Raw genomic sequence first — 12560 nt, 5'->3', positions numbered from 1 at the left:
CATTTCATGGATAGCCCAAGAACACAAATATACGGATAATAGAATCAATCAATTCAGAATTTCCATTTGAGACACAAATGAACAGACTCATATTGTCATTTTTCAGAAACATAGCGTAAAGACCAGTCTCTGCTGATAAATCCATAATACTGGGTGGTGAGGGGGAGCGAACAGAAGGAGAACCAGAGGATGGCCAGAAGGCAGGTGAATCAATTCAATTATAGCAGTGACCAGTGCATGGTTGGGAGACCTGAAAAGCAAGATGGGGACAGATTATCCTGGAGAGGGCCTATGTTATGATTATGATTATGATTATGATTATGATTATGATTATGATTATGATTATGATTATGATTATGATTATGATTATGATTATGATTATGATTATGATTATGATTATGATTATGATTATGATTATGATTATGATTATGATTATGATTATGATTATGATTATGATTATGATTATGATTATGATTTATTAGATTTGTATGCCGCCCCTCTCCAAAGACTTGGGGAGGCTCACAACAATAAAAACAGTACAAATCCAATGGTTAAAAGAATTTAAAACCCTTAATATAAAAGCAATCATACATCTCATACAAACCATGCATAAAACGGAACAGTCCAGGGGAATCAATTTCCCCATGCCTGATGGCAGAGGTGGGTTTTAAGGAGTTTGCGAAAGGCAAGGAGGATGGGGGCAATCCTAATCTCTGGGGGGGGTTTGATTCCAGAGGGTCGGGGCCGCCACAGAGAAGGCTCTTCCCCTGGGTCCCGCCAGACAACTTTGTTTTGTCAACAGGACCCAGAGAAGGCCAACTCTGTGGGACCTAACCCATCGCTGGGATTCGTGCGGCAGAAGGCGGTCTTGGAGATATTCTGGTCCAATGCCATGAAGGGCTTTATAGGTCGTAACCAACACTTTGAATTGTGACCGGAAACTGATCGGCAACCAATGCAGACTGCGGAGTGTTGGTGTAACATGGGCATACCTAGGGAAGCCCATGATTGCTCTCACAGCTGCATTCTGCACGATCTGTAGTTTCCGAACACTCTTCAAAGGTAGCCCCATGTAAAGAGCTATAGGCTCTGAAAATATTTACTGGCACCTCGCATCCTGGACATAAACTGTTTCAACTCCTACCCTCAAAGCATCTCTATAGAGCACCACACACCAAGACAACTAGACACAAGAACAATTTTTTTTCCAAATGCCATCATTCTGCTAAACAAATAATTCCCTCAACACTGTCACACTATTTACTGAGTATTCACTACTACTACTATTAGTTTTTTTCTCGTCATTCCTATCACCCATCTCCCACTTATGACTGTATGACTGTAACTTATTGCTTATATCCTTAAGATTATTATTAATATTGTTTCCTCATCGCTTATTTGATCCCTATGACAATCATTGTTGTACCTCATAATTCTTGACAAATGTATCTTTTTCTTTTATGTACACTGACAACATATACACCAAAGACAAACTCCTTGTGTGTCCAATCACACTTAGCCAATAAAGAATTCTATTCTATTCTATTCTATTCTATTCCATTCCATTCCATTCCATTCCATTCCATTCCATTCCATTCCATTCTAAACCAATTTAAGGGCACACTGTCTATTAAAATTTCAGGCAAATCCTTTTGTTGAAAATGTCTCCCTTCCCCCATGGGCCAACAAACATTCCTATACAAATCTGTTCTTCATTTCTGAATGTAGAATGATGACTTTTTAAATCATCATCTAATTCCAAATTGAGCCACTCAAAATGAAATTTTGGAACTTAGCTTGTAACTACAAAGATGCTATCTGATACATAAAATAGAACAGAATTTTATTGGCGAAGTCTGATTGGACACACAAGGAATTTGTCTTTGTGCACATGCACTCAGTGTACATAAAAGGAAAGATAGGTTTGTCAAGAATCATAAAGTGTAACCCTTAATGATAATCCGGGTACAAATAAGCAATCAAATTATATTAGGAACCAGTCAATATAAATTGTAAAAATGCAAGCAACATAGTTAAAGTCATATAGCCATTTGTGGGAGGAGATTGGTAATGGGAATTATGAGAAGATTAATAGTATTGCAGACTTAGTAAATAGTTTGACAGTGTTACATACAAAAACTGTTTCAAACCTCTATCTGTAGTTGAATCAGCATCAATATAGCCTTATATCAAGCAACCTGGTTCACACATTATTGGCTGTTTCCCAGCTTCAAATTTAGGTAGTCTTCTACTACCATTTCAGGTTTTCAATTGAAATTGTTTCCTTGGTTAAACCAACAAGGATACAACACACACACACAAAGATGTATAAATCTATGCTCCTTGACTAGCCCTTTCCAGAACAATCAAAGCAGCAGAACATCAGGTGTCCTTCCTCTGGGATTTTCTACAGATGTGAGGCTATTCAGTGATGTGGTACCATGCCTTTGCGAGATAGCTACACCAAGGCAAATCTTCAGTAGCCAAAGCAATAGCAGTTTGACTTATACACCTCTTCACAGTGCTTTACAATCCTATCTAAGTGGTTTACAGAGTCAGCATATCACCCCCAGCAATCTGGGTCCTCATTTTACCCACCTCGGAAGGATGGAAGGCTGAGTCAACCTTGAGCCTGGTGAGATTTGAACTGGTGAACTACAGCCAGCAGTCAGCAGAAGCAGCTTGTTGTACTGTACTCTAACCACTGCGCCACCAAGGCTCATAAGGATAAGGGGCTTCAAAAGTCTGCCATCCTATGAACAGTGTCTTGGGAGAAAGCTTTTGATAGGAGGTTAGACTAGGCATGATACTTCTGTTGTGCTCATACTTAAACTCAGAATGGTGAATTTCAGTTATCATCAATCTTCCTAATGCCACGACCCTTTAATACAGTTCCTCATGTTGTGGTGACCCCCAACCATAAAATAATAAAATTACTATGAAACTCAGGGTGGGTTCTAACTTAACCTTGCATTGAAACAGCTAATATGACATCTTTGTTCCACTGTTGAAGACACCCGAGGATATATATCTATATATCTTCATTGTGGAGGACCTTCTAGAAAAGGTTGAACTCTTTTCAATTTACCTTTCAAATGTTTTGTGCTCATCTAAGAAGCATTTTCAGTTCTGTTCTTCAGTTCTGAAGTGAAAAACTTCTTGGATGAGAAACAAAATATTTTCAAAGTAAAAACCAAGGAAGTCCAGATGTTCTGCTGGGCTCTCTGGTAGAAGCCTCCCGAAAATTCAAGGGGAAAAATTTCACGCACACACACACACACACACACACATTTGAAAATTCAAAACAAAGCACCCTTTTTGTATTGCAAAGAACACTCTTCCCCAAAGCAACCTTGTAGGCTGTACAAGTCCCCTAATCAGTCCTTAAGTAATTAGCTAGTAGCTGTGAAGAAACGTCACAGCCCTCCTTCTTCCCACGAAGTGAAACACACACACACTTTACTGTGCTTTGGTGTCAAAGACGTGAAAAACCCACAAACAAAGTTCAGAAACAGTGAGGCACGATCCTGAAGAACTGCGATCAGATAATCTTCCACAACGGCCAAACTAACGCACTGCTATTTATAGCAGCAGATCTAATTACTGGAGCCCCACCCAAACACAGGTGGTCTCTCTTATCTCCTGTAATATTTCCTCAATTGGTCTCTTCGATGCATAAGTCTGCGCCTGCGTGGGTCTAACACTTTGTCATCCGAATCCACCGAAGATAATGGTGATTGGTTTCCTGGGCTGTGTGCCAAGCCCTCCTCTTCCAAGTCACCCCCACCTTCTTCTTCATCCAAGGAAACTGCACTCCCTGACTCTGCCGGCAACAAAACAGGTCTAGGACATGTTGACGTTTCCCCTGCCTCCACCTCCACATTCCCTGGGGCAGGAGCTGGGCCAGAGCCAACCACAACACCAGATGTCTTTTGAAAAGCACTTTTGAGAGAACCATGACTTGGATAATTGAGAATCTCCATAGACATGAAGCGCTGATGTTAGGAAATCTGACATTAACAGATTTGGAGAACTGATGAAATAATGCACCTTATAGCAATGTCGAATTTATCTACTGTAGTTAGTAGTAGCAACTTCATGCAAACTCTTTCAATATCAATTATCTCATGGAATAAGACAACTCCCAAATGTGTACACAATATCAAGTATGAAACTCCTGTTTCTGACCTTGGTTGACCTCCATTTCTAGTGGCCTAATTGATGGGTCAGTAACCTATCCATCTATGCCAGCGTTATAGTTTCTGGGCTGCTCATTATCATGTCCTCCATTGTAGTCTTCACCTGCCCGTTTCATTTCTCCATCTAATTTTCTTGACAGTGGCAATAAAGTTCATTTGTAACAAGATGGGCTCTTCCTGCCCCTGAAGGCTTTGAAAATCTCCGTGTCAGCGTGCATTTCCTTCCCTGTCTCAAAGTTTGTATGTCCTGAGCCTGAAGCTAGTATTGTGAGGCTCTTTTAAAAATTGCTCAATGGCTTAGAAACTAAGATCTCAAAATCCACCTATCTCACTGGGCGTCTCTGTTCCTGTGTTTCCAATCGCAGACCAAAACCCCCCACAAAACTAATGGGAAAATTCATCTTCATCTCCATTAAATAAAATGGCAAAAAGAAGGTTAGGGCTTGCTTTATACTGCATAATAGATGAAGGGACGTGCTAAAATAATCCTGAGACAATGCTGACTCTAAATGTACATGGAACTAAATTGTTCCGGGTAATGAAAAGTGAAGCTGATTGTCAGGAGCTCCAGAAGAATCTCTCGAAATTGAGTGAGTGGGCAACAAAGTGGCAAATGCATTTTAACCTAAACAAGTGCAAAGTTATGCATATTGGGGCAAAGAACCCTAATTACACCTACCAAATGATGGGGACCAAACTTTCTGAGACAACCCAAGAAAGGGATCTTGGGGTTTTGGTAGACAGCTCAATGAAGATGTCAAGTCAGTGCACAGCAACCGTAAAAAAAGCAAATTCCATGCTTGGCATGATTAGGAAGGGAATAGAAAATAAGTCAGTAAGTGTTGTATTGCCTCTGTACCAATCGATGGTGAGACCACACTTGGAGTACTGTGTACAGTTCTGGTCACCTCACCACAAGAAGGATATAATGGAACTGGAAAAGGTGCAAAAAAGGGCAACAAGTATGATCAAGGAAATGGAGCATCTCCCTTATGAAACGAGGTTACAATGCCTTGGTTTCTTCAGCCCTGAAAGACGGCGTTTAAGAACTGAATTGATCGAAGTGTATAAAATCATGCATGGGATAGAAAAGGTGGATAGAGAAAATATTCTTTTCTCTATCACACAATGCTAGGATGAGGGGGCACTCCCTAAAACTCATAGGTAAGAAAGCGAGGACAAATCAAGGGAAATATTTCTTCACCCAGAGGGTCGTTGGCTTATAGAATTCACTTCCAGAAGAGGTCATGACAGCTGTCAGCCTGGATAGCTTCAAGGCAGGATTAGACAGATTCATGGATGCCAAGTGTATCGGTGGTTATTGAAACGGATGTCCATGTGCCGCCTCTTTGTTGGTTGAGGCAGGCAGGATTCCCTTGAGTACCATTTGTTGGGAGTCAAGGGAAAGGGAGGGTCTTGCCTTCTCTTTCTGCTCAAGATCCCCATGGACAATTGGAGGGCCACTGTGTGACACAGAATGCTGAACTCGATGGGCTTTGGCCTGATTCAGCATTGGCTCTTGTTATGTTCTTAGAGATTGCTGTCCAAAACTAAGAATCCTTAGAGAGAAGGGTCTCCAACCTTGGCAATTTTAAGCCTGGGGGACTTTAACTACCAGAATTCCCCAGCCAGTGTTGCTGGCTGTGGAATTCTGGAAGTTAATGTCTGCCAGGCTTAAAGTTGCCAAGGTTGGAAACCCCTGTTATAGAGTTTGACAATATTATTCCAAAAATTATCCGGAAAAGCAACCTAATGATGAATAACTTCAATCAGGTTTTGTCAGCCAATACTCATTAGGGAAATTAGTGGTAGGCGAATTAGTGATTTTAAACAAGAGCAATAAAGGCAAGGTAGGGAACAACCCATGGGGACATCAAAATTTCTTACAGTAGTCCTTGATTTACAGCCATTGGTTTAACAACCATGTGAAGTTACAACGGGACTGAAAAAAGGACTTATGGCTGGTCTTCACATCTACAAATGTGGCAGCATTCCTGACATAATCAAATTTGGGCATTCGGCAGCCAGTATATATTTATGAGTCCCGTAAGGGTCATGTGATTACCATTTGTCAGCTTCCAACTCAGCTTCCGGTAAACAAAGTCAATGGGGGAAGCCATAGTGATCATGTGATTTACTTAATGACTCAATGATTTGTTTGGGGGGAAAGCTTAAAAATCTGTAATTGGCAAAGAATTGGCATTCCGTAGTATAGAATGCTGAAATATCTATAACAAATTCTGTCCCAGTTTCTCTTTCATTTCTTGCTTTAAACAACTTTAAAAGTAAAACATAATCTTGTTTTAAAGAGGAGATAATTTTATGATTCTCTGTACAGGGCCTAATTCTTCTCTAGGTGGAGCTTCTCTCTCTCTCTCTCTCTCTCTCCCTCTCTCTCCCTTCCCTCCCTTTCTCTCTCTCTTTCTTTCTCTCTCTCTTTCACTCTCTCTCTCTCTTCCATTCTCCCCCCTCTCTCTTCCTTCCTTCCTCTTTCTCTTCCTTCCTTCCTTTCTTTCTCTCTTTTTCTTCCTTTCTCTCTCTTCCTTTCTCTTTCTCTTCCTTTCTCTCTTCCTTCCTTCCTTTCTCTCTGTTTCTTCCTTTCACTCTGTCTTTCTCTCTCACACACACACACAAAGAGAGAGATTGAGATTGAGACAGACAGAGACAGATAGATAGATAGATAGATAGACAGACAGACAGACAGACAGACAGACAGACAGACAGACAGACAATTGTCAGTCTATTCCAGTTTAGAAATGAGAAGATAATGTAGGCAAATGTGAGAAAACAAGCTGGCAAGGGAGAGGCCCATTGCTAAAAGCTAGATATTGGACCTGCAATGAAGCTTGCCCTGTCTGGCTTGTGCTGCTCCAGATGGATCAGGTTCACGGTTTGTGAGTGCTTGTGGATCCCCAGCTTTTCACTGGTTGTGGTAAAAAGTGTGCTTGCCCAATCACAGCTAGTATAGTAACGGCAAGCCTTCCTAAACCTTTGGCTGCAATTAGTTAATGTGGAGTTATCTGTGAAAAGTGTTGAAAAGTTGCAATTCCTGGAAAAATGTGTCTGCTGAAACTTACTGGGAGACAACTATTATTTATTTCTCCATCTGCTCCTTTTAACTACTAATTTGATTTTCATTATTCTGATAAGCATTTTGGGAAGCATTGTTCAAAGGTTGACCTCATCCTTCTCAATGTGAAGCATTGATTACCAAACTTCCAGGCACAATTTGTTTTTGATCTTTAGGGGCATAAATCATTTAGGATCAGGTTATCTGCAAGACTGTTGTTTCCATTATGAACCTATCTAGTTACTTAGATCAGGGGTCTCCAACCTTAGCAACTTTAAGACTTGTGGACTTCAACTCCCAGAATTCTTAGAGTTGAAGTCCACAAGTCTTAAAGTTGCCAAGCCACTGACTTAGATCCATGGTTCTGCTAAAAAGACCGTCTTCAGAAGCACTTTCTGAAGGCCCTTCTGAAGACAACCTTATTGCCCAGAAGCTTGATTATTGGATAGAAAGGAAACCAACTTTTTTGTATGGCTCCCAAATTATCAAATGTATTTTTTCTAATGACAGGGAAATAGTAAAAGCATGAGTCTTTTGCTGAGTTAGTAATTACATTACTAGACATGGTATGCATTTTGATGTTGACTTCAACTGTATTAAAAAAAAAATTACTTTATGCCTCAGAGACCTTAAATGTGGGAATAAACCAAGAAGCAGGTCTATCAATGCAGTTTTTAAAAAAACAACAACTAGAAGTCAGAGTTCCCAACTTTATTCTGAATTTGATGGGTAATTGACTGACTCAGCTGTTCATGGTACACCAACCTTTCCATGCCTCTGCAAAATAATGCTGTCGATTAAGCTGCCTCTGCCAATAGAAAATTATAAAGGGGGCAGTGAATATGACTGTCTGACCTTCAAGTCAGATGTTAACAGCTTTAGACAAGTGTGGGAGTTTTACACCCGTATCTGCAGAAAAATCTGATGTTTGGTGCCCTAACTGTGAACAGGTCATCCTTAAAGCTCTGAACATCCTAGGGAAAAAAGCAAAAGAGAGAGAGAGAGAGAGAGAGAGAGGGAGGGAGGTGGGGGAGGGGAGGGCCTGGGGGAATTGTGCAGGTCTTAATCCTTCTGCCATTCTGCATATTCATGGAACATTGTCATAACACATCAGGCAGTTCAGTGGGACAAAAGATCTGTCGGCACCCCCCCCTCCCCATTCCTCTGATGAGCCACGAGACAAATGCTGAGTAAACACTTGGAAACCATTCACTGAGCCATTCCCATCTGGGTGAGAAAGGCCTGGCTCTTTCTTGCAGACCCAGAGCTGCTCAACTTAATAAAGTACGGGCCATGGCTTGTGAAAAGAGTGGCCTAGGGATGATGAAAACACGGATTATCTCATTGCTCTCTCCTTGTAGCCAGCAGGGCTTGCATTTGAAGTGCACTTGGTCTGACATGCAATTACACACACACACACACATCCCAAAAAGGAGGGGGGCTGGCTGGAATGGCAACAGTGACCGGGTGGGACTGCATTTGGAGAATGTAGCGATGGTGCCTGCAGTTTTTCCCCTTGAAACTGCTCCTTTCTGGCCCCAAATTAGAATAGAATAGAATAGAATTTTATTGGCCAAGTGTGATTGGACACACAAGGAATTTGTCTTGGTGCAAATGCTCTCAACGTACATAAAAGAAAAAGATACATTTGTCAAGAATCATGTGGTACAACACTTAATGATTGTCATAGGGATCAAATAAGCAATGAAGAAAGAATAAATATTAATAAAAATATTAGGATACAAAGCAACACGTTACAGTCATACAGTTTTAAGTGGGAGGAAAAGGATGATAGGAATGATGAGAAAAACTGATGGCGTTCAGGAAAAAAACTGTTCTTGTGTCTAGTTGTCTTGGTGTGCAGTGCTCTGTAGCGACGTTTTGAGGGTAGGAAGTTTTAATAAGTATTTTATCAAACACATCTTCTCCAGTAACAGAATAAAGGGATCTTGAGGGTTTTCTAGTCCAACCCTCAAGCAATGGGTTGGATACCAGTGTTGGCAAACCTATGGCATGGGTGCCACAAGTGGCACATGGGGCCATATCTGCTGGCATGCGAACCGTTGCCCTAGTCTTCGGAGAGGGGCGGCATACAAATCCAAATAATAAATAAATAAATAAATGAATGAATGAATGAATGAATGAATGAATGAATAAATAAATAAATAAATAAATAAATAAATAAATAAATAAATAAATGTGTGTGCCAGGCAGCTGATTTTTGGCTTGAACAGAGGCTCTGGGAGGGTGTTTTTGGCTTCCAGAGAGCTTCTGGGGGGATGACAGAGGGCATTTTTACCCTCCCCTGGCTCCAGGGAAGCCTTTGGAGCCTGGGGAGGGCGAAACACAAGCCTACTAGGCCCACCAGATGTTGGGAAATAGGCTGTTTCTGACCTCCAGAGGGCCTCTATGGGGTGGGGTTCAGGAAATTATTGCCTAAACAATAATTCAGGCATTGAATTATGGGTGTGGGCACTTGCATATGCATAATAGTGCGCGAACATGCTCTTTTGGTACCCGAGGAAAAAAAGGTTCACCATCATTGCCGTATACCATTCCAGACAAATGTTTGTTTAATAAATTGTTAAAAGCCTCTAGTGATGGGGCACCTACAACTTCTGAAGGCAAGCCATTCCTTTGGTTCAGGGGTGGGCAACCTTAAACACTCAGAGAGCCATTTGGACCCACTGCCCACAGGGAAAAAAAACACCAGGAACCACAAAACTCTTCCCGTGCCTGATTATTTCCTGGGTAGCCGCAAAACTAGCATATATAGTTGAATTAAAGATTCTGTTTTCTTCTGAAACTTTTCTTTTCTTGGATTTACCCATGGTTGGCCTGCCAGGGATTGAAAAGCTTATTAAACTGTGCATCGGTGGGTGTCGCACATTGGTAATTGTGATGCATATTTTGAGCAACAGGAAGCTGCAGCAGATGGATGAAAGAGCCACATGGGGCTCCAGAGCTACAGGTTGATGGCCCTTGCTTTGGTTAATTGTTCTCATTGTTAGGAAAGTTGTTCCTGCTGCTAGGAAATGTTAGTAAATTTCTGCAAATAAGAAGCAACAAATTGTAATATTTTGGTGGCGCAATGGTTAGAGTGCAGCACTGCAGGCTACTTCAGCTAATTTCTAGCTGTACTTCAGCAGTTCAAATCTCACCACCGGCTCAAGGTTGATTCAGCCTTCCATCCTTCCATGATGGATAAAATGAGGACCCAGATTACTGGGGGCAATATGCTAATTCTGTAAACTGCTTAGAGAGGGCTGCAAAGCACTGTGAAGCAGTATGCTAAATGCTATTGCTATAATAGTGGTAGACACTCTCTAACTTACAGAGTTACTTACATTCTCTAAGTCGCAGAGTGTCTTGCAATATTTGATTATGTTTTGCTTTCATTGTACAGAAGGAGAAGGAGAAAGGGAAGATGATTGATAGTGAATCCAAGCTACTTAGCACAGTTTCATCATTTGAACTCAGGACATTTTAAACCAAACCCAATTATCTTATTATTACTCCACGTATAGCTATACATCACATATAGTTCTCCTTTTGCAGAACTTTCTTCCTGATAAGTCTTTGGCACACAATGGCCAAGCATATTATACTTTGTATAATTGGGTCTGCAAAGGCTCTGTTTTTTATATGTATGTGTGTACATGCTTACCAAAAAGCAGATTAAGGAGAGCAAAGAATTCAGAGGAAGCATCATGCTGTCTTCTAAAACTGCCTTTCATTTTAAAGAACTTCCCTGGATTTATATATCAAATAAAACCAGCTTTTTACAGGGCAGTAGCTAAAGCCATCTAACCAAGATCAAAAGGTTGTTTTACACATGCCCTATAGCAATAACGTTTCTGTCTCTCTTTCATAAGGCACCTTCTTGCCATATCAGGGGAAAAAAACAGCTCTGAAGTAGGTAAAATCCGTATAATACTAAATTAGTATTCAGGCTCTGTAAAATACTAAAATTGCAGCTCCCAGTTATCACAGCTATCAATTGCATTAGCATCCACTATTGTTTGCTCAAGAGAACCAAAGTTTTCTTAAATTCAATTGTTTAACATTGAAGGAAAATAACATTGAAGTGGGCGAAGCAGCATTAAATACACAGTGCTTAGACCACGTTATGTTTTCTAAGGCTACTTCGAGCTGACATAATAATATTTATTTTTCCTAAATAAATATTGAAGTGGTACACTTCTTAATTAATTGGCATGATAAAAGACAAAGAAAGCAAGGATCTCCTAGAGAAAGAAGAGCATATACAGAAGAACCATGTTAAAAAAGACTCCCCAAATTGGCAATATGTATACAGACTTGATTATATTTCATATATTTATTTAATTTATTCAACTTCTATGCTGCCCAATCCCGAAGACAATTTACAAAAAGCCCAAGTTAAATGAGCTCTAAAAATATTGCTTAAATTGTGCGAGCTGAAGTGTTTTAAAACCTTCCAAAAGAATAGTGTTTTGAATCATATCCATGTCTATCCAGGGGTGGACTGCTGGGAGTTCACAGGGTTTCAGGAGAACCTCTAGCGAAGATTCTATGCAATTTGGAGACACCCCCCCAAATCCCACTCCTGGCGGGCTCCACCCTGCCCACCCGGCCCCTCCCAGAGGTTCCATGCAGCCTCCCAGAAGTTTGAGGAAAGCCTCCGGAACCCAAAGAACAGGGGTGGGTTCCTACTGGAACGGATAAGGATGCTACACATGGAGGACAGGTGGAGCTGGGTTCACAGCTTTGGGTGTCTTGCATGTGTGTGTGTCCGTGTCTCTTCTGCCGGCGTGTCTCAACCGCTCGTAACTACAGGGTAATTAGTCCAGAAAGACACACACCACATGATAAAAGGAAAACCCCATAGTTTTTGTAAACAGAAAAACAGAAACAGCTCCCTTTTTAAATGTCAAAGGGATTTTCTGGTACACACAAGGCACAGGTTAAATGCAATTAAAATTGCTCACCCAATAACTTGGAAATTGAGTCCAATTCTAAAGTCCAGAGAGTCCACACACACAATCCTGAACAGCAAAAACCACGATCTTGATGAAACAATGAATCAGATAAACTGCCATGAGACTAAAACACCAAGCTGCACTTTTAACTGTAGCACTAATTACAGCAGCCCCACCCAACCACAGGTGGCCTCATTTTCTCTTGTAATAATCCTTCAGTTGTTGCCGCCTATGCATCATTCTACGCATGCGTGGATGTGTCATTAATTCTTGTTCAGAATCCAGGGATGATACAGATGATTGATCTCCTCCTGGGCTGCCTGCCAAACT

Source organism: Erythrolamprus reginae, chromosome 3 (assembly GCF_031021105.1).
Source record: "Erythrolamprus reginae isolate rEryReg1 chromosome 3, rEryReg1.hap1, whole genome shotgun sequence".
In the NCBI taxonomy this organism is placed as follows: Eukaryota; Metazoa; Chordata; class Lepidosauria; order Squamata; family Dipsadidae; genus Erythrolamprus; species Erythrolamprus reginae.
The sequence above is the reverse complement of the archived record's forward strand: the minus strand, read 5'-3'. Positions refer to the sequence as shown.